The sequence below is a fragment of the Acromyrmex echinatior genome, chromosome 2, assembly GCF_024713525.1.
Source record: "Acromyrmex echinatior isolate Ae372 chromosome 2, ASM2471352v2, whole genome shotgun sequence".
Lineage (NCBI taxonomy): Eukaryota > Metazoa > Arthropoda > Insecta > Hymenoptera > Formicidae > Acromyrmex > Acromyrmex echinatior.
This window is the reverse complement of record NC_141853.1, coordinates 4,097,677-4,125,239: the sequence shown is the minus strand read 5'-3', so window position 1 is coordinate 4,125,239 and position 27,563 is coordinate 4,097,677. Positions and strand designations below refer to the sequence as shown.

General features: G+C 31.5%; 1 protein-coding gene and 1 long non-coding RNA gene across 17 annotated transcripts in view; both read right to left on the bottom strand.

The window, feature by feature from the left end:
* LOC105145084 (uncharacterized) overlaps window positions 1–27,563 on the bottom strand; it is a 160,254-nt gene that overhangs the window by 86,700 nt on the left and 45,991 nt on the right. The window lies entirely within an intron of this gene.
* Window positions 5,709–27,563, bottom strand: part of LOC147910413 (uncharacterized) — a 44,709-nt gene continuing 22,854 nt past the window's right edge. The window contains exon 2 of the long non-coding RNA XR_015544242.1: window positions 5,709–6,379. This is a non-coding gene — a long non-coding RNA (uncharacterized LOC147910413). The remainder of the gene's footprint in view (window positions 6,380–27,563) is intronic.

The following is a 27,563-nucleotide window of genomic DNA, read 5'->3' as shown; positions in this document are numbered from 1 at the left end:
TTTGTACGCGTATAAAGTACGTACTTGAATACTCTTCCAGCTAATTGCTTCGCTATCGCAGAAACAGACAGGACGTTAAGTGCACAATTCCTTTGTTCTGGCCGATCCTTTTCGAGCGATAAACGATTAATTAGGCTGTCACGTCGGCGACATTAATTATCGCGAGTACATAATAAGTTGCATTTAAGATACAATCGTGCAGACAAACGTCGACTTAATCCTTCTTCAAGACTTAAGCGGATATGTGAGAATTAAAGCTATACAGTATAAAGCGTAGTGTAAATGAGAGATTTGTCTTGACGAAGAGAGCAAAATAACAGAATGATTAATCAATGCATATATATAATCTATGCTTTCAAATATCTTAAAATGTGATAAAAAATTAAATATAGAATAAGTAAAAATTTTATCTCATAGTTATTGAGCATTTATTTCGATTTTTGCACAATCATATACAGGGTGTTCCAGAATTATCGCTAAATACTTCGTGTGCTGGTAAAGTGGACTAAACTGAATCGAAAAGTCCTTTACTATTTTTGCAATAGTTAACAAAACATTAATTACTGAAGATCGTTAAATATCTTCAATAATTTTTTACTCAAATACTATCAACTTTACAGAAAAACAGCAAGAGGTAAAAGTTTATTTTCTTCTCAGAGAGCTCTAAGAATTTTTTCAGAACTTTTTATCAACTTTTTAGTACTACATTTTCTTTTTGGCGACTATTTTTAGCAACGTGAGAAAATGCCGCATTAAACAATTCTGAAAATATATTGTCAGAACTCTATGAGAAGAAATAAACAATTTTTGTCGCATGCTATTTTTCTGTAAAGTTGATAGTAAACAATTATTAAAAATCAATGTTCGGCAATTTTTATTAATTAATAGTTTGTTAACTATTACAAAATGGTAGAGGACTTTTCGTAGAAAGTTAGACGACGGTTCAGTTCTGTATGTATCAGCATATGGAATATTTGGCGGTCATTCTGGGATCACATCCTGTATATTCAGAGTCGATAGAAGTAAAGTGTTATTTGTAATACGCCATTACCGTTTTGTTACTTTCTTTCAGGAACGCTCCGTTCTTTTTCTATGTGTATATAACTTTTTCTATCTTTATCCAAAGAAATGTCGTTACGTTTTTATAGTAATGGCAACGAAGTCAGCTGTTACTTTTATCGTTACTTTAATCCCTTATTATCCTTATAATTATTCAAGATCGTATTATTCTTAATTGGCTATAAGTATTTTATAATATAAATTTAAATATGAAAAAATGTTTTGTCTTCACATTTTAATTGCATTCGATAGTCACTACCAATATCGAAGATCTGTAGTATATACGTAACGCGAACTATAAATTTTCAGTATTGGCAATGAATATTGGAATGCACTCTTAATAACGACATTAATTTTAAAAATAATGTTTATTAAAATTTTTTAATAAAATCTGCCTTCGTAAATTACTATCTAATTTCTTAAAGCTAAGCATATATTAAAAAATATTAATATAAAGAATTATTGAAGATGCATTATAGATATAAGTTTAATATAAAAAAAGGTTGCTCGAAATTAAGTTTAAGAAGTTAAGTTTTAATTGATTTATACAATTAATATTGATTATATTAAACAGTAAATAAATATCTTTCCATTCATCAATGGCATGGAAATTAGACCTGCCTTGATTCACGCAGAGATTAACCAGCTGAGCTACTGCTATTGCATTGCATTTAATTTCAACGGGGTTATATGTGCGCTGACAGATAAGGAGTTAATTACAACGGCTGCGTGTAATTGCAAAGGATAGAAATAGGTCGACGCTCGTCTTCGCGAATAGTGTGACTGCTATTATCTAACAGGAAGAACGAAAGAGACGACGTGGTGAGAAGTCGGAAGGAAGACGAACGTCATGAAAAGAAAGAAGATGAATACACACGAAACGAATGAATTAATTGCGAGCGAAAAATGAAACGTTTGTTAATGCTTATCACAGCTGATTGAATGACATATAACTGCACGTTCTCTTTGTCATTTACCGATGCATTTTCCGGGGAAAAGTTAATTGGAACAATTATATCGGTCGATGCACGGATCTTGCACTCTCGAGCAGCATTATATCATCAATCTCCGAGAACGTTACATAAGCAAAAGGGTTGGTGAAACAATCTGGAGCTCGGTTTCATTATCGAAATGATTATTGGAATTACCTAATACATTTCCGAAGATGTTCATTAATTTCTCAGCGTAAACATGAAGAATGTTCTCTTCTCATAGATGGATAGCGAAGCATCAATCAAATCTTTCAAATTATCCTGGAATCAAAATTTCTTTGATTTTTATTAATTATATAAGTATTACTATGAAATTAGAACAAACTCAATTGTATAAACACTATTATTCGTCCTTAATTGTTTCTTCTTAAATTATACTTTAAAGTAAAGATAAAAGATATAATTTGCTATAAGACGAATCGTTACTTTTTTAGCTAGTGCGGTAACTCCTGAGAAATTAAGTTTCGAGATTGAGAAACTCTCGGAAATCTCCATCTCCTATTTAATTTCTGTTAAGTAGAGCAACTATATGCGACCGACTGGACGAGACGATTTATGGCCACGAAACTCGTTTCAATATTCTTCTGCTTTTACGCCAACTTGACCCTCGGTTCGCATTTATTCCTTATTCTATTTTTCCTTCCCGCTAAAGTTCCCCAATAAATATCACGGAGATCGTAGAAGCTTCCTCGGTATATATATATATATATATATATATATATATATATATATACACTCCTTTTTCTGCGGATCTGAAAGTTGCACCATTAATTAAAATAATTGTCGGCGAGCATAAATGATTCAGCAGTACGAGTTTATTCAAGAAAGTGACGTTTGCACTTCTTTCTTCACATAATTATTTGTTTAACTAAGAAGCCTTTGCCGACCAAATTATCTATTTTCTATTTTTATGAATTTTTTGAAGAAAATCTGTCATATATAGAAATTCTTTTTGCATAAAAACGATCGAATTAGAGAATTCAAAAAATACGTCTTCACTGTGGAAATAATTTAGCCTTTGCAAATCCAAATAAAAATTTCTTTGATTTTTATTAATTATGAGTATCACTATGGCAGAAATTAGAACACAAAATCAATTGCATTATATAAACATTATTCAGATTAAAAACAAGACTGTTTTTGAATAAATCAACTAAATGAATTGCACAAAATTTATAAAATTAACGGTATTTTTACAAAAATTTATTTTTGTAAAATTATTATTATTAATAAGAATTGATGTAATAATTTTATGTGTTCCTAACGCAAAGTCTTGATAAACTTTTTTAATATTAAAGATTTTTACATTAAACAGCGAGAACATTGTGTAAAATATTAAAGCACTTATAGTAAGTATATTGATCTTTTTCTTTTTAATATAAGCACCATCTCACGTATCATCTGGCTAATATGTAAATTCAGTCACGGTTAATACATATATTCGCAAACGATGCTATATGTATGTATATATAAACTTCGCTTGTTATTAAATCTATGCGTATATATTGCCGCTATAAACTTTATACTATCAGGCTTAAAATCAAGCCGGTGAGATCAGAGGTTTAAAAATGTATAATTAAATTCATCAAACTTTTTATCAAAGTAGATTTCTCACAAATTTTGTTACTATTTCTCTTATTATTTTACCAGTCTGCTTTTTATAGCAATATATATATATATATGCAACTGTATCCTATGCTTTTTCATTTTCTAGTACTGCATACGTTTCGTTGAAATGTTTCTCTGGGTATTATACTAGAGATTAATTTTGGTATACAGTGTCTCACGATTTTCCATTGCAAATTCTCTCTGAATGAAAGGCCTACTTCTGAATAATCACGCGAAAGGTGGTAGCTATAAATCTGCAATGGTGTCGGCTGCACGCTTACGGGCAGTTATGTCACATGATTACCTACGGCAAACTGTAATGTGCGCATCGTGAATATTCTGCAAGCTCTGTCTTCCTTGACACTGATGAAGCGATCTGGATCATTTAATTTGTTCAGTATAGTCATACTTGGTGTAAGAAAAATACTATTGAAAAAATGCAACATTATTAGGAATTAGAAGTAAAACTGCATGCATTTGGATTCACAATTCCAAAATGTGAGTATGACAAATATTATAATGAGCGAAATCGTAGATTTTGCGAAGAAAATGTAATTTAAAAAAAATTGTTTATTTCCGATAAGTTTTTAAACTCATATCAATATCAATTAAGTCATAAATTTTTTGAAAATATGCTCTTCTATTATTACGAATTGACAGCTACAATAAAGTACTTTGCATAATGATGAAATTTAGATCGGCAAACTAAAGCGCAAATAAATCGTGGTTGACAGATTAGTGAATATTGAAGAGCAAAGAAAGGATTATATATACGTCAAAGTGATGGCGTGGTAGCAAAGGACCATTAAGTAAATCTTCCTTCTATTATACATAAAATTATATCACATAGAGAGATATTGATAGTGTTTTAATGATCTAGACAAAGCTAAATATTAATAGAACAATTTCTATATATTTACAATTAAAAACAGTTTCATTTTGTATAACTAACTGTAAAGTATCATATAAAAATCATATTTTATCTAAATATTTCCCTTGAATACAATGACTAAACAAGAAATTTTTTTTAAGACGGAAAATGATTAAAATTTTATGATTTGTTCGAAAAAATTTCTGCGTCCTATGATAAAAAAGATCAAATTGACAATGATAATTCATGTGGAAGCAACTGAACACTTTCGAAATCTCCAACTGTTTAAAAAGGAAAGTTAAAGGTTCAGACAGATAAGCAGGCAGGCAGGCAGATAGACAGGCTGGCTGGCTGAATGGCTAATAGCTTGGCAGGAGCTTCTGATAAAGAGGCAACCGGGATATCGTCGGTGTACGAATCACGTACGGACATGTACACGATCGCACGAAGGGAACGAGACACAAAACCCGAGCCGTACTTCGGTCGGATCAATATCCACCGGTACATACCGCAGCAACGTGGAATCGTGACCGTGCACACCAGGATTCACTAGAGGCAGCTGCTGGCCTCGTCACGCGTTGTGTATCTTTCGACTATAGGTCTTCGACAACGACATTCACCTTAACTGGCTCTAGTTGTGTGCTCGGCTTCGGAAACGCCATGAGTCCCTGTCTGTTTATTTCTCTCTCTCTCTCTCTCTCTCTCTCTCTCTCTCTCTCTTTCTCTCCTCTCTCATGGAGCATGTCAACTAAATTACATGCGAGCAGGCGACAGCGCTTGCGATTGAGTTGCGCTTCGCTTGCCGGAGGAGTGGATGATTGCGAGATTTCGTCACAAGTAGTAGAACTCTCACGATAGCTCCTACGCGATCTTCATATACGGATTGCCAGCGCTGCTTTCAGCGTGCTCTAGTATTCTGGCATGTATAAATTATTAATAGTCAGGTAAAATGTTCTGGGAAGTTTATAAAGGAACGTCCAAGTTTAATGCGGCCATTTAAACGGAACCGAGAAGGAGTGGCTGACTATTTCTATATTCTGTATGTCATTTCTTATTCATGGTTTTTATAACTCTATTTATAAATCTTCTTCATAAATTTAAGGCAATTTTATTTTAAATTCAAGTTGATTTTTTAATTCAAGTTGATTAATTTTCTTTTTAATATTTTATAAATTAGAAAAAAAAAAGAATTTTTTTTATTTTATCCATGCATGCATGTTTAATTTCATATTTTATTGTCAGGCTTAATATATGTGTTATCGTTAGAGTGTTTGAACGACAAGTTAATTGAGGCTGTGAATGCGAGTTTCTTGTTAGCGCAACGGAGAAAAATTCTTGGCATTGTGAAAGAAATAATACCCTGGCGATAATGTATACGAGGTGCAAACCAAATTATCTTACAATACGAATAACAGTGCGCCGCGATTAATTCATTTATAAACCAGGATTAATTGTTATTATTATAATAATAAATTATTTCAATCAAAGAGAAAAATTATCTAATATAATTGTTTTTTTTTTTACTTCGATTGAATAACGCACACAAATTGAGAATATACCTTTTTATTTCTAGATTATTATATGCATATTCGCTACATAATTCGATTGAATTTCCCTATCGATGCTATCGCCACGGTATGTAACGTAATACATGTATATTCTTATATATTAATATACCTCTGTGGCGTTACGCCACAGAGCCTTAGCCCTTGCTTTCGCACCGTGTAAGCCATGAATTAAATTACACACGATGTAGGACAGTCCTTTGTAACGTGATTACACTCGGTAACTGTTCACTGACCGTACAGGCAGGGTGCATGCCCTGTAGCTTCAAAGAATCGGGATCACGCTACAAGCGAAAAGAAAACAATTAGGTGATACAATATAATAAATAAATCTGCTATAAATAATTATTTATAATAATTAACTTATAAATATATTTATCATTAAAAATTTATAAATATTTAGTAACACTAAATCTGTCACAAAGCATGACAATGCAAAATCAACTTAAACAAGGGATGAAGAACAACGTTAAAAAAGCATTCACATTACGTATACAGCATATAGCTTATAGGATTAATGATCTTTCTTGTATTTACTCACGCCTACTACAGAATTCCATACTAATTAACGCCTCTTCGCTTGCTGGTGTATTATTTGAGATACAATTAGCAGCTCTTGCTTGTGAAAGCTTTGCAAATAGAATATATCTTCCGAGCACTAGCCGATATCCTGCGGCTTAACCGCGATCTACTGGTATCTTTGACCACGTCAAACACTTTTGCTTTAACTGTTTAAATAAGATAAGCCACGAAGAAACTGATCTACGAAGAAGCTCGAAACTGTCATCTTTGCGGCTGTTTGTCGCGCACTTGCTTTCTCCCGTATTTAAGCCCAAATAAACATAAACCTTTGAATGCCGAAGCTTGGAAGGTAGTTGTTTAATCTAAAGATAAATAGCGGGGATCATGAGAGTAAATTGGAGGACACTTTCTTAAAAGTTATATCATCGTTGCAGGAAAGCAAACGAACGATAAATTATCTCTCAGCGCATATATCGTCTCGTCTAATTAAATTACGTTACAAAATTTAGTGCAGTAATTGGATGACGCATCTCTCTCTCTCGAGGCATGAAAGGAAGGAACATAGAGAAACACAGAGAACGAGAAAGAGAAAGAGAGAAATAGAGATAGAAAGAGAAAGCAGATATCATGATTAATCTGGTAATGCAGTTTGACATCTTTGAAGAGGATATTCGCTTTTGCCGGCTATTTAGGCACGATAGAAACAAAATTATGCGCGATCTAGCCAGTCCCTTTGTACGTAGTCACTGCATGCTCGGCTAGTCTCTCTTCATCCGTCGCCCTTTCCGCTCCGATTCAGTCCATTCGTCCTCCGTGGCTTAGTCGGAACCATGGAGAGTCCTCATCCCTCTGTCAGAAATTCTCCGTTTGTTGCAGGATACGCGTCACTATGTCAGCGACGACGACGACGACGACGACGACGACGACGACGAAATGCTCCCATTTGTTTTGAGAAGAGCATTTTAAACGATGGCGCTCGAACGAGATAAAATGAACGCGCTTAAATCCCATGTAAGCTCGTTTCCATACAGCGTGTCCACGGAGAGAAATCCGTGGGGTCGGGATTTACGGCGAATTTACAAAAAAAAAAAAGAAAATCACACGCTCTCGCGGTTCCCGTATGGGCGTTTGTCTGGCCGCTTTGTATCACCCAACGAGGCGCCACGTAACGTGAAATTTATGCGATACACCGTGGACCTGCGACGTAAAGTGCGAGCTGGTGAACAAATGTGACAATTACTCGCTCGAGGATATGAAAGAAATAGATAATCTCTCGAATGTTCATTTGTGTCACATTAAATCTGACTGCTGTTCTGATTAATGTGACAACTGGTTGCAATGAAACAAAAATATTAGTTACATTGATATATATATATAAACCATATACATAATAAGGAGTATATCCACAGTTTTTTAAAATTATTTATTGCAGTTTTGCGTCAAGGATAATCGTTATTTATTACTTTTTATGATCTTATATTATATATTCACAATCTATACATATAACAATATAATTGTAATCATTATTTTACGTAAAGTTTATCATAATTTCATTTATATTAAAATAAAATAATTATATTAATTCAGAATTTTTCATAAAAAGCAATAAAGAATATAATAAGTTTGTTTTCTGTGGTTAAAATACACTTTTAGAACTTAAGTTAGAAATAGGTGTATGTTTGATATTTGGTGGAAATGAGAAAAAGAGTTCTGATATAGGAATAAAAAAAAATAAACCTCATGTGTGCGTAAAACTAATAACTAACTCATATGAAATAATAAAGGAAAAAAGAGAATGTGCAATTGTAAAATAAAAATTAGCAATTGTAAAACAAAATAAAACAAAGTTACAATACGGTAAAACATTACAAGCATACTTTGCATTAGTTGCAAAACGCCCTATTCCACTATATAATACTATCTACGTTTATCTCGCTGTATGGAGTGTCTGCTGGCGCTTTGGAGTCGAGATAAACAAGTGAGCTTAAACTAGTAAACTTGTTTTTACCTGAGGATCAAAGATTTTCCAGGAAAGCTTCCCCTCTCAGCTCCATACAAAAACCTTTGTGCAAAGTTTTTAATCGCACAACGGAACAAATGTGATGCGGCATAAATTAAATGTGTCACATTAATGCGATAAAAAACAACAGTCTGCATAATAAGTAGGAGGGTACAGACTTTTTATTATACCAGAGATTATATTACAATGACGCATTGTAACATTAATAAACTCCCAACCGCGAGTAAGTCATGAAAATATATTTGAAGATATAAATAACCGTAATTAATCTACATAATTTGCGACGTAAACGAATATAACTTTAACCAATGTGGCTTATCTAAGCATTACGATTTTTGTTGAGTCCAACATTGAAAACTGATGGTCAGATTCAAAATAGAAAACATTTCTGAACATTAATAGAATATATGAGATATTTTCAATATTTACATGGAGAGATATAATGAAGATTTGACTATCCATGCAAATACAAAAAGCAAGTAGACTATTTAAGTGATCACAGTGGGTATAATTACACCATTATATTCGTAATGTCAAATTGTGTCCAATTTTGTTTTTTAATCATTTCTATAGGTCGCTTCTACCTTATTATATTATAATTTGACTAAAATATAACGAAGTCTAATATGTCGTTAATTTGACTGAAATAATGAAGTTAAACGATTTAATTCAAGAAAATGTATTAAATTTGATTCAAATTTAGTTTATTATTTACTAAATGCATACGTTAATACGAAGGATGTTTACTTTGAAATGAACCACAGAAATGGATTAATTTACATTTGGACACAGATGGAAGATTGTTGAAAATAACAAAATGTTATTTAACTCAAGGGATTCAGTTATCATTGTTTCTTCGATATCTAGTGTGCCTTATATGTATGTTCAAACTTGTCATTTTACATCACGATATTTTCAAGTAGTCCCCTGTACCGACTGCATATTTGTTTTTACGTTGTAGTCAGTATTTATTGTGATCAGTGGATTGTTCTAGAGTCGCAGGAATAAATATTATAAAATTCGTCGTGCATATAATAGATCGTGCACCTCCCCCAGAACGGTCGTGCAGTCTGATTACTGCATACGATGCACGCCATGATGCATTACAGCTCTTACAGAGATTGTTTCACCGCTAGTACACTGTTTCAGAGTGCCACATTATTGCTACCAGTCGAATTGAAACTTCTCGGAAGTTTCATGCGCTTAATTTTCTCTAAGCACATGATTAGGTCACGCCTCGTCTACCACATTTATTTTTTTTAGCTAAGATAATACACAGACCCTTCATTTCTATCGCTCTTCGTAACGCGATGGACAAAATAAATATTGGCTTTTCTCGGAATTATTCCGAATTTTCGGAGCTTGTTTGCGTAAAGACACGTGATGTAATTGAATATTTCAATTGCGATGAATAATAGATCAAATTGTCTATTAAAAGGAAAATCGATTTCAAACTACAATTAAGGTCTGAATGATCGTAAAAGTTGCCGTATCTTAAATCAAACGATTCGACCGATCAGAAGAAAAATCGGGCTCTCTGGGTGGCCCTTCAAAGACCATCTCCCGACGTACCGTTTAGCTTTGAGAATGACATCCCGTGCCTCTTCGTTACCCAGAAGCGTCGTGATGTTATCCAGGCCATTGAAGCGTAAGGGAAGGTCCTCCTGCACTTTGCATCTTCAAGCAGCGGAGTATGTCTGGCAGCCCTTTGAACCTTCAAGATATCGGAATCGGTGAAACGCCGTCTCTGGAATACGTTCGCTCGTCTATTTGCGCATTGCCCACTTGAAAAACCGTGCGAGTGCACCCGATCGTAAATTCCAGAGATTTACCACATTACTATATACCATCTCTATTTTTCACTTTACATGTTCTTTTCGCTTCATTAAACAATGTAGTGATCATTTCTAAAGTGTATATCTTAGAGAATCCTTTCTTAACCATAGATTTTTCTTTTATTCTATTCTTCAAAGAATCAGAAATTAATGTATTTTCCATTTACATGATTTGGTATACGATCGATAAACTTTTTACATTTCAATATCTTTGTTTTTTAATATACTAAATGCAATGTAGTTAACATAAATTAAGGAAAGTCGACGAAGTAATATTTCATCGTTACGAATATACCTACTACAGTAAGAAATGAATACTCTGAAATAAAGTACTGCTCGGCATATTTCATAACGTTTATTTATTTTTACCTTTCTATTTCCTCTGATCTTATTTTCTTTTTTGATAACCGGCTTTGTACGAATACTCCTTAGTGCATAATAATATTCGTCCCTCTTTTTCCTTATAATGGTTTACTTTAATTCTTCTTTGTACATCGTTAGGCAACGAGATAACGGAAATCAATTTATTGTTTATTTTATCTGCTATTACGTTCTTTTGAGTCATTACAGTGCCGCATTATATGTTTATATACTTTTATTATTTTTCAGAAAAATGTTTCTTGAAACTATTAAATAATATTCATATTTTTTAAAAAAGCTTAATGTTATTAAACTGCTTCCATACAAAATCTTCTAGGATAAAGTAGAAAACACATAAGAGGAGTGATTCTCTCTACATCAGCTAAAACCGCAAGAAAGGTGGTGAGCGGAATTTGCAACCAACACGTATTCTCTAACAAGATTCTAGTTTCTAGAATAATCGTCTTATAAAAAAAAGAAATTCAATGAAAAATTATAAAAATTAAATTATGAAATAAAATTTCATATAATTTAATAAATTCTAATATTTTTTGTTTGAAGCTGAATTTATCTCATTTTTTTCAAAATGATTATCTTATTATTTAAATTGTAATATTTCTTTAAAATACGCAAAGTAAAATCTCAGCTTATAATTATTGTATAATATAATATAATTTTTTTCTGATATTTTTAGATATACATTAAGAAAATTCATATATCATTAATTCTAAGAAAAATGTTACTATTGCAAATTAATTTCAGTCGAAATTTAATTTTATATCTTCTTAATAAATATTGCACGACTGTTGATGTTATATTACGATCTTAACTTGATGCAACTGCAAGCACTTGAAAGTTGCAACGCTGAAATCGTTTGCTATATTGGTGGTATCAAAGGAAAGCGAAGCCATTTGAAATATATTGTACCTTATGCGCAATTTTATTTATGATGGATCGATTTTTCGTCGATACGTTGCATTTATAAATGCATTTCGAAGCATTTCAAAGAGTATATTGGATAATTTTCCAGAAATTACATTCTGTTAAAGATAATAATATCAGATATAAAAATGGTATTGATGCGTAAATTTATCGTCGGTTTGAACGATAAATCAGTCTCGGTAGCCACGTTAAATTTCAAGTGCATTTGGATTACCACCATGCGTTTGGACGCAGTTTACTTTTCAGTGCTTTTTTTGTCCCTCGTGATTTTATTTTCGCCAGCTGCCGCCATAGCGTCGCCTTTAATTCGGTGCGGTTCCCGACCGCAACTTATTCTATCGAATTTGCGCATTTGGGAAACAAATGACGGCCCTATATCTTTCGTAAATTCGTAAAATCTCCGAAAAATTTTCGACGCGACTGGCATGCAATTTCATGTTCGGTCAGTCGATGAAATTGCTAACGACAGTACTTTTGTAAAATAGTGCTGTTCGAATATCGTTCGATGACTACATATGTTGACATATATCTTTTTAATAATATAATTTTATTACGGAACTGCGGATGTGTTGAAAATAAAAAATTAAAGCGATGGAACCACATTATTTTTTGAAAATTTATATTATGACGTAGGTATATTTATCGCAAACATTAAGATAAATTTTATAGGAGACGTATTTTCTCTGTATTCGACGTTTTTGATTCACGCACGTATCCGAGACTCAGACATTTTAGGTAAATCGAATACTTCATCCACACATTATTTCCGTGCAGTTTCGTGCTTTGTTCCATCTTCATTTGTCTATCTCTTTATGCTGGTGTAATCTACTGTGCGTGCGGCGAAACGTTGCAGCCAGTTTTCTACGAAAATTGATGGCACCGCGTGCACGAGAAACGATCGCTATCGATACACCGGAAATGCGCGTCGTGAAGAAAACAGCGACCAGTGACTCGCCGAGCTTATCTTACGAAGGCAATTCCGAGTAGTTAAAGTGATGTAGGTCCTATCTGGGAAACGGAGTTACACGAGATGGTTTAAACGGCGCGGAAAACAATGTGGTTTCTAGTTTGCAATAATTTTGAAAGATCGTTTATTGAAAGGAAGCTAAGATAATAAATATTATTCGCAAAAGTAATACGTGGTACTATAATATTGCACATTATAGAAAAAAATGTTATATCTAAAAAATTAACGAAGATAAGTGGACTTTTTTCTATGTCTAAGTAGTGTATACATATACTAAGTAGTACATCAAGTAAGTACATAAAAAATTGAGGATAATCGTGAGGATTATAACTTATAATTTATTATAAATGCGAGATAAAACTCTTCGAATATCAAGCTTTAATAAAAACCGTAAGAACGGTCTTAAAAGCTGACTAAAAATGACGTAAAATGACGTGCATCGTGAGTTTATAACAGTATTTTAGCCACTTTGATCGTTCTATGTAAAAGTTAAAAAATACAAAAGAAACTTCGACGATTTTGCATGTCGACATGGAAATTTTAAAAAGCGCTGTGCCTGTTAATTTTACCTACGACTGTGTTGCCGTAGCGGCATGGCTCTACTACGCGTAGCTTGAATAATTTCCTTAAGGAAGATGCTCGCGACTAACGAGATGCTTCTGAAATGTCATAAGAGATGCTAGTTATAGAGAATCTATCAAATTTAAATGTCTGTTAATGACACAAGATATTAGGGAGTAGCTAACGTAACATAATGTTGCGTATTCATTAGGACTGTAAAAGATAAATCTCAAAGTTTGAGATATATTCGAATATTCGGATAAATTTGGAATAATTTGAGTTCTCACTCAAATTAGTCGAAAATATAATACAAAATCTAAATTAAAATTTAGATTATTTTTGCGAAAATAATATTAATATCAAAAAAGATTACTTAAGTTAATATTATGTTATTAAATCATACAAATACTACAAATTATATTATATTAACGTAAACCAAATAGAATAACCATTAGAATAATTCGCCCAGGGCGATTATCAAGTAAGGTCAATAATAATGTTTCGAACTATCGTTAGGATATCCTTATGTTGAAACAGCCCCAGGCTAATAACGCGAATTTACATTGCAATTTTCAAGCGACTCAGTACCGTGTTCGACGCACGCTCGATACGCATATACATGTTGGTATGCTTACAATTAATCTTTCACATCACATGAAAAATAGTAAATGTACTTAAGAACGTGACACACATGAGCATAATGTTGCGCTATTTATACTAACGTATGTATACACTTGGCGTGTCCAATGAAACCAGTCCGGTAAATTAGTGTTCTCTTGTTAACTCGGACTCTATGTTTGAACAACATCAGAGCATACGTGCATTTGCAACTGAAACTATCGCGTGTACGCAGATTCGTTAGAAAACAGAATAAAGTCTAATTAAATAGCAACAAAATATTTTTCTCAAATTAATAACTAACGCAATTAAAAGCCAATCTCGTATGCAGGAAGGATTGTACCGTACATACCGGTTACATGTCAAAGTAATACAAATTTTGCAGATGTCGCAATAACCGACGATGCAGGGTAAAGTTGCGGTATTGTACGTTCATGAGGTTTTATACAAAAAATTAACATGCATTCAGAGATGAGAATAAAATGAAATGAACAACGAGATGCAACGAATATAATATCAGGCCTCTCTAGAGGACGGTCGTAACTTTTATGCAAAAACACTGATACAAGGGTTAATTTACTGAGCGTTAGCACGTGTTGTAAAAATTTATGCGTCAATGGTGTGCCATGAATATCGATTCGATGGCATATTTTTAAGATGCGTCCACATGATCGAGCAAATTGCTTAGAGCCAAACATCGACGCGAGCCGAGCATGCATCTATATTATCGAACCAAATCTAGTGAAGAAATTCGACACCTTCATGGAGAAATTCAGCTCGAAGCTCATCTTGAAATTCGGTTTGAAGTTCAACTCGATAATGTGAATGCATCTTCAGAGATTCTTGTCACCTGCTGAATGTGTGAAATGAACGCATCAAGGATTATTATAGTCACTAATCACGGCAATTTAACGAACAGTTCTTCTGCAATAAGATTTACAAAATATATATATATAATTACAATAAATTAAACGCAGTAATTCCTTTATGATAATTTAATGGTAATTTTGCTGTTTTTATTACCGATTTTTAATAGTATAGTTTACATATAAAATTAACAACATATTTAAAAATTTGAATTTAATTATTTTAATATTAAATTCCATCTAATTTAAATTCATTAACAATTCAAGAGTGACAATTAAAATGACAAAAGTAATATTTTTATACTTGGCAAAAAAATATAATTAACAATACCTATTTATTAAACAGTTATTAGTAATAACTATTATATGTATTCTTAAAAAAAAGATTTATAATGTTTTTTTCTTGTAACATCTCGGAATTTTGTTAAGAGAATTGTTTGATAAAAGAAAAATAATCCCATATCTCAATTCTAACGTCGAACGATCACGAGGTGCAAAAAGACCAGTGATACTGTCAAGCTTCACTAAAGACCTTTTAAACGTTTTTCCAATAGAATCATTACGATCGCATAGTCCCCAGGGAGGCGACTGAAATGAAAGGAGATTCTAGTTTGCCGCGAAGCAATAAAAAGTCGCGAGAATCCAGCGGATAAAGTGGAAGTAGAGAAAGTGGAGTCACCGTCGACGAAAACGCAGGACCATCGCGAGAGGACCGTGGCTGCAAAGCCATTGGAACATGAGTTTCCAGCTCGGCGTTCTAAAACGAGGGGGAGAGAGCGATGTGGCGAAAGAATGAGGCAAAAAGGGTGGAAGAAAAGCGCAGAATTGCAAGCAGCCCCCGACCGACGAAAGAATGGGAAAAGTTAAGGGACGATGCGACTTGTCCTAAGAGTAGTTTCGTTTCGCACGGGTGGGATTTCGGACTGTTTAAATCGTTTGTTGCGTGAATTCGAGCATTCACTTTCTGCCCTCGTTGCCTATCTCTTCCTCACGTTTATTCAAGCGAGACGATAGTAGTAAGTATAAGACGGCACGATAGCGCGGGTTGCATCCAAAACGAAAAAAGCAACCCAAGAAACTACCTACTTAATTCTCTGCGTCGCCTGGTTATTTCGTGTTTCGAGTGAAAAATGTATGCTTGCTCGCACGTTCGTTTCTCTCAGCGTTCACCGATAACGAGACGTGTAATATAAGTTTTAAATTCTTTCCCAGTTAGAAAATTTTTTTGATAAATGATTAAATTATTTTTTAAAAAATTTAAATTTAAATTTAAATATGTAAAATAAAATATTAAAGATATTCGATACGCCATATGTAAAATATTAAAAATTCGACAGAATAAAGTTAGGCGCTTTTTCATATTAACCATTAACATTTATAAATTTAAATTTATAAAATTAATTTTACGACGTTGATAAATCTTGAGACAATATTTTAAAATTATATATTATCGATAATATTCATTATAATATTACGATGAGACGTACTAATAATGCAAATTAAGAAATATTTTGAAAAAAAATTTAATGTTTAATTTAAATTTTAATTTTTAATTCGCTTAAATGTTTCAATTTAAATTTTAACTCTTATTTTCAGCAAGCGTGATATTTATCACTTTTTTACTTTTTGAAATCCACTCTTTAAAAGTGAATCCAATGTATTATTAGCTCGATACTACACTTGTAATTAATACAATCATTAGCGAATATTTACTAAATTAAATTAATTTAATTTACTAAAAATTATAAATATTCGTTGATGATTACATTATCAGTTACAAGTGTAACATTGAAATCATCAATTCATTTTTAGAGAGTAGTATTTCATGTAGCACAATCGCATCAATATACAACATTATTTAACCGAATAAATGTTATAAATAAATATACCGAAAAAACTTGTAGTAATATTGTGGCAATTGTTCAAGATATCATCACAGAACAGATTCTTATTGTAGAAACTTTTTCTGGTTCATCGAGACAAAGTGCAATAGCTACAATTGAATCGAGAGGTTTAAGGGATCAAATATACCAAAGATCTCTACAGCTGCTGTCCGGAAGAATGTCATAGCAGCCGCTGGCGAATCCAGGTCGCGTCGCAGATGATTCCCAGGAAACGGAGCGAAACTTCGCCGGAGCCAGGCTACGGTTTTGGGATGTCAGTCCGTTTGTACGCGACCGCATTCATTAGCGGACTTGAAATTACGGCGATCCGCGCGAATGTGACGATCAAATTGGTTGTGATAGCACCGGAGCAGCCGGATGTAGAAACGGGGCAGCGTCCGGCGGATATCGCGGAGATTTTCCAGGCACGCTGGGATCGAGGTAGCAAACCCCCGGCGAGGAATAGAATGGTGGAGGAGGGGTGGCACTGACACCACGACCTACATACAGGCCATTGTGCTTCATACTGTATATCCCGGTCGGTTACGTCATCGTTCAGCACAGCCGCAATGTCGAGTCCGGATTTCGGACTCGTGAAGGCAGAGCAAAGGCGATCGCCAATGAACGTGGAAACGTTGTTCCGTTCTGTTATCCGTAATTGCGATGAGTAGTGCGATTGACTTTTAGAACAAAGATCGTCTCAATCTAAAATCATGATTGGAAGGGAAGGACCAATAAGTAAGGACCGTAAGTCTATTTATTCTTTTGCGACAAATGCCATTATTTTTTTCATGCAATTAATTTTAAGTTGGTTATTTTTATTGGCCATATGTATTAATTTACAGCAAAAAGATAAATCCGTGCATATTCAGTAAAAAAATCAAATTTTTATTTTATCACTGCTACCACTTTCGACTGTTTCGTGAAATAAAATAGTGGATGCGCATTTGGGTATAAACGATTTATCTCTGCAGTATTTAATCTACTTATGGAGTATTTAATCTACTTTTGGAACATTCTCAAACGGTTATGAATATGAAATTATCTTGTTATAACTATATATACTTTCACGCTGTTTTTTTGTAACGGGTTTTTCATCTGCGCCTGCGGTATGAATATTTAGTCTCTTTATTATAGGGATGAGAAAATAAAGATACAATCTGTCGTGGGATATTGAAAGTTGTATAAAATCTTATACATATTTATTGTAAGAAACTAATTTATCGTCTTACGGAGATATTGAGCGTTTTGCTGAAGGTCTACTGCCATTCTTCGCGGATTCTTTATTAAAATGATTGCTGTCTCGTTGCGCTAACACTTTCTTGGCATCGTACTTTCAAATGAAATAATGAGCGGAGATTGTACCCGTGCCACAACTGCGTTCTATTGCTCGGTGTGCTGTATAATCGAGTTGCGTCATCGGCCGATGGCGCAGCTGCAATGTCGAGCCCGGATTCCAGCCTGGGCATAGCAAACTTGGCTCTTGATCGTTTTCAAGTAGCGCATGCTCGCCACAATACCTGTCACTTGTTCTTTTTTCCCATACAAATACTATTTTTTTATTATTTTTGCACAGCGACCTAATGAGAGAAAAAATATTCAAAAAATGCTCAGGGTCATGTAAAGTTGTATCGGCCATAAAATGAAAATGATAATAAGTTAACAAAAATTCAGAATTATAAAAATTAAATTCGGCGCGCAGTTGCAAAATTGAATAATAATATATTGTAAGATCGTCTATTATGGGATAGGTTCCCAATATGAGATAGTGGGATTTCTGCTAAACTAATAAGCGCACGTGGTTGATTTTATTATGAACTTGTTACTCATAGAGTGAAACATATTTAGTAGAAAACTCATTATTAGATCATGCGTGTAGCAGTTGTGAAAAAAGATTTTTGAAATTAGATGTTTATCATTGTGTCGCTGCATTAGGCTGCACTTTTCTTTCTCACTTTCGTCAAACTTTAAATGTTTATCTATTTTGCTTTCAGTAACAAATATACACTAGTTTAGTTACAAAAACGAACTAAGTAACTTTTTTTATAGAAATTCGCGAAAAACTGCATCAAACAATATCAAACTTAATCATTAAATATAATAATTGATTTAAGAAATTATAATTAACTTTTAAAGTTTTTTAAATTGCTTGCCAAAGATCTTAAGAATAATTTAGAAAAAATAAAACTTACTAGCTTGTTATAAAAATATTAAACTAAGTAGTTAACATAATCTCTATTATTAATCTATGTTCTGCTTCGATTTTACCATTCAAACGAAATCTATCATTACCTCTTTACATTTAACATTTTATCATATTTTGATATTCGATTAGAAGCACCTTGCATATTACAGTCGTCGTACACTGATTCGAGTGTAAAAGAGTGAAATGCAAATAGTTTGAATTGTATATTGTACTTAATATATATTGTACTTAAAATACATATTGTACTTACAGCACAATAAAATGTACTGATTGTGAGAATTTAACTCTTTTTTATTATGTTTGTATAATAGATATTAAATACACATCTTTACGTTGTGTAGAATAGTTTTAATATACATCATGGAGCACTGAGTGCATCCAAATTTGTTATAAGAACAATTTTTTAATTTTTAAATACTTTAGCAAAATTATTTGTTCATTTCATATACTTATTCTCTTTTTATTGGCCAATAACATGATACTAAAACATCATACATTTAACAAGAAAATAAAACCCTGAACTTCTGATATTAGAGTTGTTTATTAAAAAATCTATTACTTAAACTAAAATTTAAGAGAAACACTTCTAGCTACGCTTATATGAAAAAACCGGTTTTTGCTGAAAAAAAAAACAGTTTTGCTGAAATAAAAAATTAATTAGATACAGATTTAAAAATAATTTTGTTTGGACTGTTAAAATAATTATATAAAACATTCAATTAGTTGTTAGAATGTTAAAACTTTTTGCAGCATTATCATCAATGTTTAAGCGTTTTACATAATTATTTTGATGGTCTAACAAAATTATTTTCAGATTTGTATCTAGCTAAATTTTTAGCTACTTCAGTAAAATCGTTCTCAAGCGTGTGACAATTTAAATTTATCATTGATATTAATCGTATCAGTTAAGTAAGCATTGATAAAAATATTAAATATTAAAATTTTATTGTAGCACTAACAAGTGCTGGAGATGCCGATTCACCAGATACGCTTTGCGTCGTGAGACCTTCTCGCACGTGTGGGCGCATCATTTACCTCTGTAATTGAATGCGAAACACGACGTGAATCTTCCGAAAGCACGATAGAAGCGCGAAATATCTAAATTTATGCAAATTGCACGCGTGCAATTGCACACGCGCGCGATTCTATTTTACCTATGCTTGGACGCACCGCGCGGCACAAAACAATCGGGAAAACGTCGAGTGCTCGGCGCTTACGTTCTTTCGAAATTTCCATCCCGGCTGTTAAACGAAGTCTCTAAATTAAGCCGCAGCAATCTGGCTAGAGCAATTAGAAGCCAACAATTTTATAGCTCGCTCTTTTCTCTCTTAATGTGAAATGCTTAGGCGTTATGCATTACTTTTCGTTAATAACACTATCACGTCACTAACTCGATAAGTCTAGATTATGTTATCAAATAGAGAATATTCTAGAATTCTAGAATTTTTACAATTAAAAAGATTTTTGAACGTATATATGACATCAGACTCTATGATAAAGTATTGATTGTATGATATATATGGCGCTAATATCAATCGTGTTCAGATGTGAAGGAGAATGTACATATAGGAATATACTGTACATATAGGAAGATAAAAATAAAGCTATCTTTTTTCTTGTGTCATAATTATTCATAGACTATCTAATTTTAATTCTGTAATATAATACTAATCTAACAAGGAAAGGCATATAAGTGTTTCCTTTCAACTTTGATGAGCTTTTAATATATTGAGTTTTCTAGAAAATCGATTTTTTTTTTCAAAGTAAATATCTGTAAAGGATAAAAGAAAATGTTTTAAATAAAAGTTGAATGGCTTAAAGAGTATTTTATAATTATAGTATAATTTATAATTAAAAAATTTTTTTAATTTTTAATTTTTTTATATCTATATATATTCCATCACTTAACAATTTTTTAATTCTGAAAAATTTAAAGGAATACACAAATTACCTAATTTGTTTACATAAATTTTAACTCCACGTAAAATTGCACCTCCAACTTTCCAGCCAATAATGAATAGGAATTAAAGGAATAATAACAAACAATTCAGAAAAATAATTAAAGAATTTAATAGAAATTGAAAAATATTATTTGAAAGACTTAAGACGTTGAGTTTTTCCACTTGTCGGTAAACTTCAGCTCTGTCTTACTCTCTTACTCTCTTATGCTCTTACTCTTTACTCTTTTGTTTATCCAATAGGTAAATTATCACATTTATCTGAAGATGGAACAACCGGCCCTTAGACAAGTAGGATCGAATAAGAGCAAATATGTTAGACCCGAATTCAAATATTTGGGAACTCAAATACGTATTCTCAGAATACAATGTCTAACCTCACTCGAATTGGATAATTAAAGAATTGGAAAATTAAAAATTATCCAGTACCGCAAAAAATTCTAAAGAAATTAAGCATTTCTCTAATTAATCAAAAATATATTAAAGATTTTTTTCTAAAATAGCTAAACCTTTAATACAACTCCTTCCAAAGGTATCCAACTTTTAAATGACTAAATGAACAGCAACATTCATTTGATCCTTTGACATTTAAATTAATGTCACAATCGGTATTGTCATACTCGGATTAGAATAAACCTTTCATTTTGATCACAGATATAAACAAAACGATAGGCATCTTATCTCAAGGGATAAAGAAATGATGGGCTTTTACTTCTAAAATAAAACCGAGATTCGATGTAACACCACAGAAAAAAAAATTGTTAGCAATAATATATGTAATCAGACATTTCAGATAATACTGAAGAAAATTCACAGTCGTAACCGATTATATATAAACTTTAATTTGACTTATAAATGTAAAAGATCCGAATTCTAAACTTATGAGATGGAGATTAATACTAGAAAGGTTCAATTACATAGTTCATAAATCGAGAAAAAACTAATACGCCAACATTTTCTTTCGGATTCCAGTTAATGCAATCGATTCTTATCTTACGGACAAAGAATTCCGGGATATACTCTTAGATGTAACAAAAGTAAATTTAATATCAAAATCTCTTTAACATTAAAAGAACCGAGCAGCCAATTTGGACCAAGCATTTTGCTTGGTTCTTTTAATGTTAAAACGATTTGGCTTCTTGCGAAATTCAAACTGCTAATTTTGTTTAACTTTGCTTTTACGTGATATTTTTTGTAATTTTTTATCAGTTTTCATATTCTTAATTTTAATAAAAAATTTTTTTAGTTATATGAAATGATTGAATTTTTATTTAATTGTCTCTCAAGGAGAACCAAAGTTTGGCTCCTTGCGATATTTAAACTACTACAACTTTTTCAACTTTGTTTTCACGTGATAATCTTTTGTAACTTTTTATTATTTTTCTTATACTTAATTATAGTAAAAAAAATTTGTAATTATACAATAAAATAGATAAATTTTTTATTTAATCGTCTGTCAGAAGTTACCTATAAGAACTGTTGGAACTAATTTAGCTTCCTTCTATTTGATATTGTATTTGCATATATTTTACAATTTTATTATAAGTTTTATAACTTTAAATCAAGAAATTAGCAACATTATTGTTAAAATATTAAATATAATTATCTGTCATTTCGCATTTTTTTATTTATTATTTATAAAAAAGTACTCTTACAGAAAATTGGCTGCTACGGTCTTTTTAGAGAGGTTCGTCAAATCCGGATTTTCTAGTGTTAATAAAGAATCAATAGCAGAACAGAAAAAAATATTGATCTGAAATCTATTTCTTTAGAAAATATCCGAAATCTAATTTAGCCGATTCTTCAGAATGTAGTTGCCGCTCCTGATAAATAGACGTTGCATTTTGTAGCACCTATTAAAAAAACATTTTTAAAAACCGATTGACACACTTATTTCCTACAATTCAAAACGAAGATTATTAATAAAACCTGAAGAGGGGCTATCACAAGGGGTAACCACTTAATGTAATCGTGGGACAAAGTCCTCGAAATCATTATAAAATGCATATGAAATCTCTATGTATAATCCGATAATTACATATGCAACCATGAGAAATCATTGTATAATATTAAATAAAATCGTATTTTTTAGCAAATGATTTCATGTGCAGTAAAAAAAATTATTTGTAATTAGATAAAATCATATGAAATCAAATGAAATCTGTGGGACAATATTTTAGCTAGTTACTCCCTCTGACTATCGCGAAGATTCAAAGAAATTAAATCAACAACTTCTATAACCGAATTTCTTCTCGAGAATATTTATGTGTCAAAAGAACCGATTTCTTCATCGATCTCTTTGGTCTCCAAATCTGGAGATTCTTATAAGAGTCTTCACGATATGACAAACTTTTCGATCATTGTTTTCGTCAACTTCATAAGTTGAAATGAGTAAAGATAATATAAGTTAGAATTAGATAACGCATATAAAACAGACAGTATATATACCCTTCTTTCTCGCTCTTGTTTCGACAAAATTGCCCTTGGTCAGATTCTGTTACACAAACCTGAATATACACATATAAATAACAATTAAAAATCAGGTCGCAAAATTAACAAAATGATACTTTTTATTGAAACCTCTCTGGTAATTATAAGAGAAAACAAAATTTACATTTCCCTTCATATTATTCATAGACATTCAGTATTCAGTTACATAATTTCCTAACAGGGAATGATCATGTAAATCTAATATACGATACCATCAAGAAATATAATACCAAGAAATCATTAAGCACTTAATTTCTGTCATTAACAAATATTATCTTAGAAAAATTATATAGATATATACATGTATGTATATATTTATAGTATATATAGATATATACATACATTACCACGCTCATGGAAGTTCGGACACACAAATTTTATCCAATGGTCATGTGTAAAAAATTGAAGTATTATAAAACAGCAATTATATTACTTTTTAAATATATTTTATATCACTTGTACACATACTAACATTTGCAAATGCTTTATAAATTAGTTTTAATTTTGTATGTCAAAAAGCATTATCTTTACTTCATAGAATATTGATAGTATAATTAATAAATTTCAAAAATTCACTCAGAGAATACAAATGCTATGGTGCATGTTGTCACCTATTCCCATAGATGGAAAGTAGACTAGCGGAAGCTTTATAAATTATTTTTAATTCTATATGCTAAAATGCGAATTTTTGAAATTTACCGATTATACTATCAATGTTCTACATGTAATACATTTTACTATATAAAATTAAAAATAATTTATAAAATTGTCGTAATTGTTAGTATGTGTACAAGTGATCTAAAATATATTTTAAAAAATAATATAATTGTTGTTTTATAATGTCTTAATTTTTACATGATCATTCGATAAACATTTATACATGTGTCTGAACTTCCATGGTAGTGTATACAATCCAAGTAATAAATATCTTCTAGAAATAAAAAAATAAAGAGAAAATTAGTTTAGATGGTTATTCCGGTATACATTTTAGAAAATTAGATAGAAATGCAATTGATCTAATATAACTGTTCATGTTAGAGAATTTATAAATGTAAATCATACCAGCTCAATAAATTGAGCATACAACCTTCTCTCCAAACATCCCTTAGATTTCTAATGAAAAAAATATCATCATACCATTTGAGTTAACAAATAGAATAAAATTGTTTTATATCCTTGTTACTTAAGATTACTTCACACGTTACATACCTAAAAAAAACCTAAGTAAAACTTCTTATAAACAAATCAATCACGTCAATTATTAAGACACTCTAGTTCATGACTCAAATATTTCGGTAAACTTAAAGAATTTCTATCCAATAACGTCTTAATATTTTAAAAATATTTTAAACGAATTTAAAACATTTCTATGACAGGTTATATTTCAGATACGTACTTCGGTTTATCATTCACAGTCAAACAGTAAAAATGAAAAACCTAAATGCATAACATACTCTATGAATTTTCTAGCATGCTATAAATATTCGAACTTTTCAGAGGCAAGGCAGAAATGTTTTATCATAAAAAGGAAGTCCTCGGACTACAGCGACAGTTTTTCGAGTTAATTATTACAAGTAGTTACTCAAAATCCTAGTCCAGTTATAAATCTGAAATTATAATGTAAGTTATAAAAGTTACTGTACGCAAATTACAAATAAATGTCTTTTTCTGAAGTAATAACTCTCGCGAATCTTACATTTTAAAATTTTGCCGGAATAATGTTCTCAAAATTACGATATAATTTATCATAAATCTAAAAAGTATGAAATATATTTTTACATTTTGTATCTTCCTTAACGTGTCAATATACTCGAAGTCAGTACGTGCATAACGTACACTTGAAAATGTCTGGAAACAACGTAAAATATATTTATAAAAATATTCTATATTAAATTTTATATGTAAATATATTTTTTCTCGCGTCTCATAACTCAGTAAAAAAAAAGTTTTAAAAACAGCTTGTAGCTTGATAAAATATCATCTGACAAAAATTAACAATAAAACATTTTAAAGTAGGCTTTCTAAGTTTTTAAAATAATATTTTAAGAAAATTGATGCATTGATTTTTTATAATAATATCTACTTTCATATATAAAAAAACTCATTTCTACCAATTATTTTTTAATTTTAAACTTAAAGTGTTTATAGAAAAGAAAAAGAAAAGAGAACATTATTATCGATTGTTTTCGATTCCTATTAATTTTTAAAATACTTTTTTACCTAACTCTGTAAAATGCGAGAAAATCGCAAGAATTTTCGTATAGTAATATAATATGTTACAGTAATATATATATTTTTATAAAATGTATTTTACGTTGTCATATAACAAGCACAGACAAAAAATATATATGCATTAAATATACTTTTTAATATTAACTTTTTTTGTAACTTTTATTAATTATTTCAATTTAATTATTTTGGATGTCATGTGTTTGTACCGATATTATTTTACATACGTAAATTTTCTGAATACTATTTATTTTATATATTTTATATATTTTATATGTATATAAATTTTATATGTATTATTGTTCCTTATTTATCATATATTGTTAGATGGATTTTTATATTTTTTTATAACGACTGAAGAGAACTTTGTTAATTAATCAAATGTTATTTGTTTAATTGTATTAAAGCAACACTTTTATAACTACACGTTTTTATTTATTTATATATTTTAACCTTTTAATTTTTATATTTATAAATATATATTTAATTAATTTATAAATATTATATATATAAATTCATTTGCTCATCTCGCAGCAACTGATATTAATTAAGTGATTGCCAAATCGAACACATGACGATTAATTGTCCATCTCTCGCGATTTCACGCGTAGCTACGACCTACTCACATGACACGAATGATTTTAATTGATGTGACATTGACTCGACGAAATTCGACACATGAACTTCGTTTCATGTGTTCATGGCAATACATCTAGCAACTGTATGTTTGCTCATTCAACGTATTCGTAAATCAATAGCAATTACGACTGCTCCACATGCTCGTAATAATAATGCGCGAGCCATAGGGTTTAAAACATAAAGTAAGTACGTGCTCGACAGCCACGCTTTTGCAATTCGTTCGCGCAAAAGCACCACTGGTGACTTGTTCTAGGTCGAGCTACGAACGATTGTCCCGAGGGAGTAGGAGGGAAGGAGAGTTAACAACTATCCAGCGGACTCTCTTTTCGCTACCAGCTCTGGGACCAGAGGGAAATAACCGTGTTTCCTCCTTCCATTCACAGTCCTTACCAGCTATCGCGCGGGGGTATGACTTTGGGCTCGTGAACCGTGTATAATAGCCACTCTGTTCAGCGCCATTGTGACGTCGTCTTTAAAAGCTCGCAGGATAGTCGACGAAATGCTGAATAAGCGAAACCGTTTGGCGCACCCTTACGCGTTCCGATTATGTAACAGCAATCCTCCTTTCGGTAAGAAGACCTTGTTGTTAACTCAGAAAATCACACTTCCCAACATAGTTTCTAAATGGGCTTTCTCAGCATGTAATTTATCATTATTTGTGACATCATTATGATTATTTATTCAACGTCTAACTGTATACAAGAATTAAATAACAATATATCTTCAAATATTATATATAAAACAAATCTTATGTATATATCAATTAATATTTACTTTATTAATTGCGCTCTGTTTACTGCGCTGCAATCTCATTTGCTTTGTTTTATTGTTGTTAATTTTGAGAATTTCTGTAGGAATTTTTCTTCTTTAAATTAAATATTATAATAAATGTAAGATAATATACATGTAACAGTTTTGTTTTAAATGGGCGCGGGGTAGAGGTCATCTTTAAGCAATGACTGTTACTCGAATTAACAGATCAGTCGAAGTCGTCTCGTCAATTCGGTAAAACAGACATAGCCTATTTAATCTTCGCTGCCATTTGTGTTCTACTTCTAAAGTTTGCAGAAGTTCCCGGCTTTCCATAAACGAAGTTTGTTGCTTCATCAGTAGTCTTAATTCGTGATCGTTTAGAGTAATATGGCGACGAAAACTTCCGCCGAATAAATTTATTTAAACAAATGGATACGTATATTTAAAATTTTTTTGCCATTATTATAATATATAAAAATTCAGAATATACTATTCACTGAAATTTATCTTAAAAAATTTAACTTTAAAAATTCCAGTTTATGAGACATTAGAAGAATGATAAGGATATTTAAAGATGATAGAATAAGGAAGAATGAAATATCTTAAAAAAGTAGCAAAG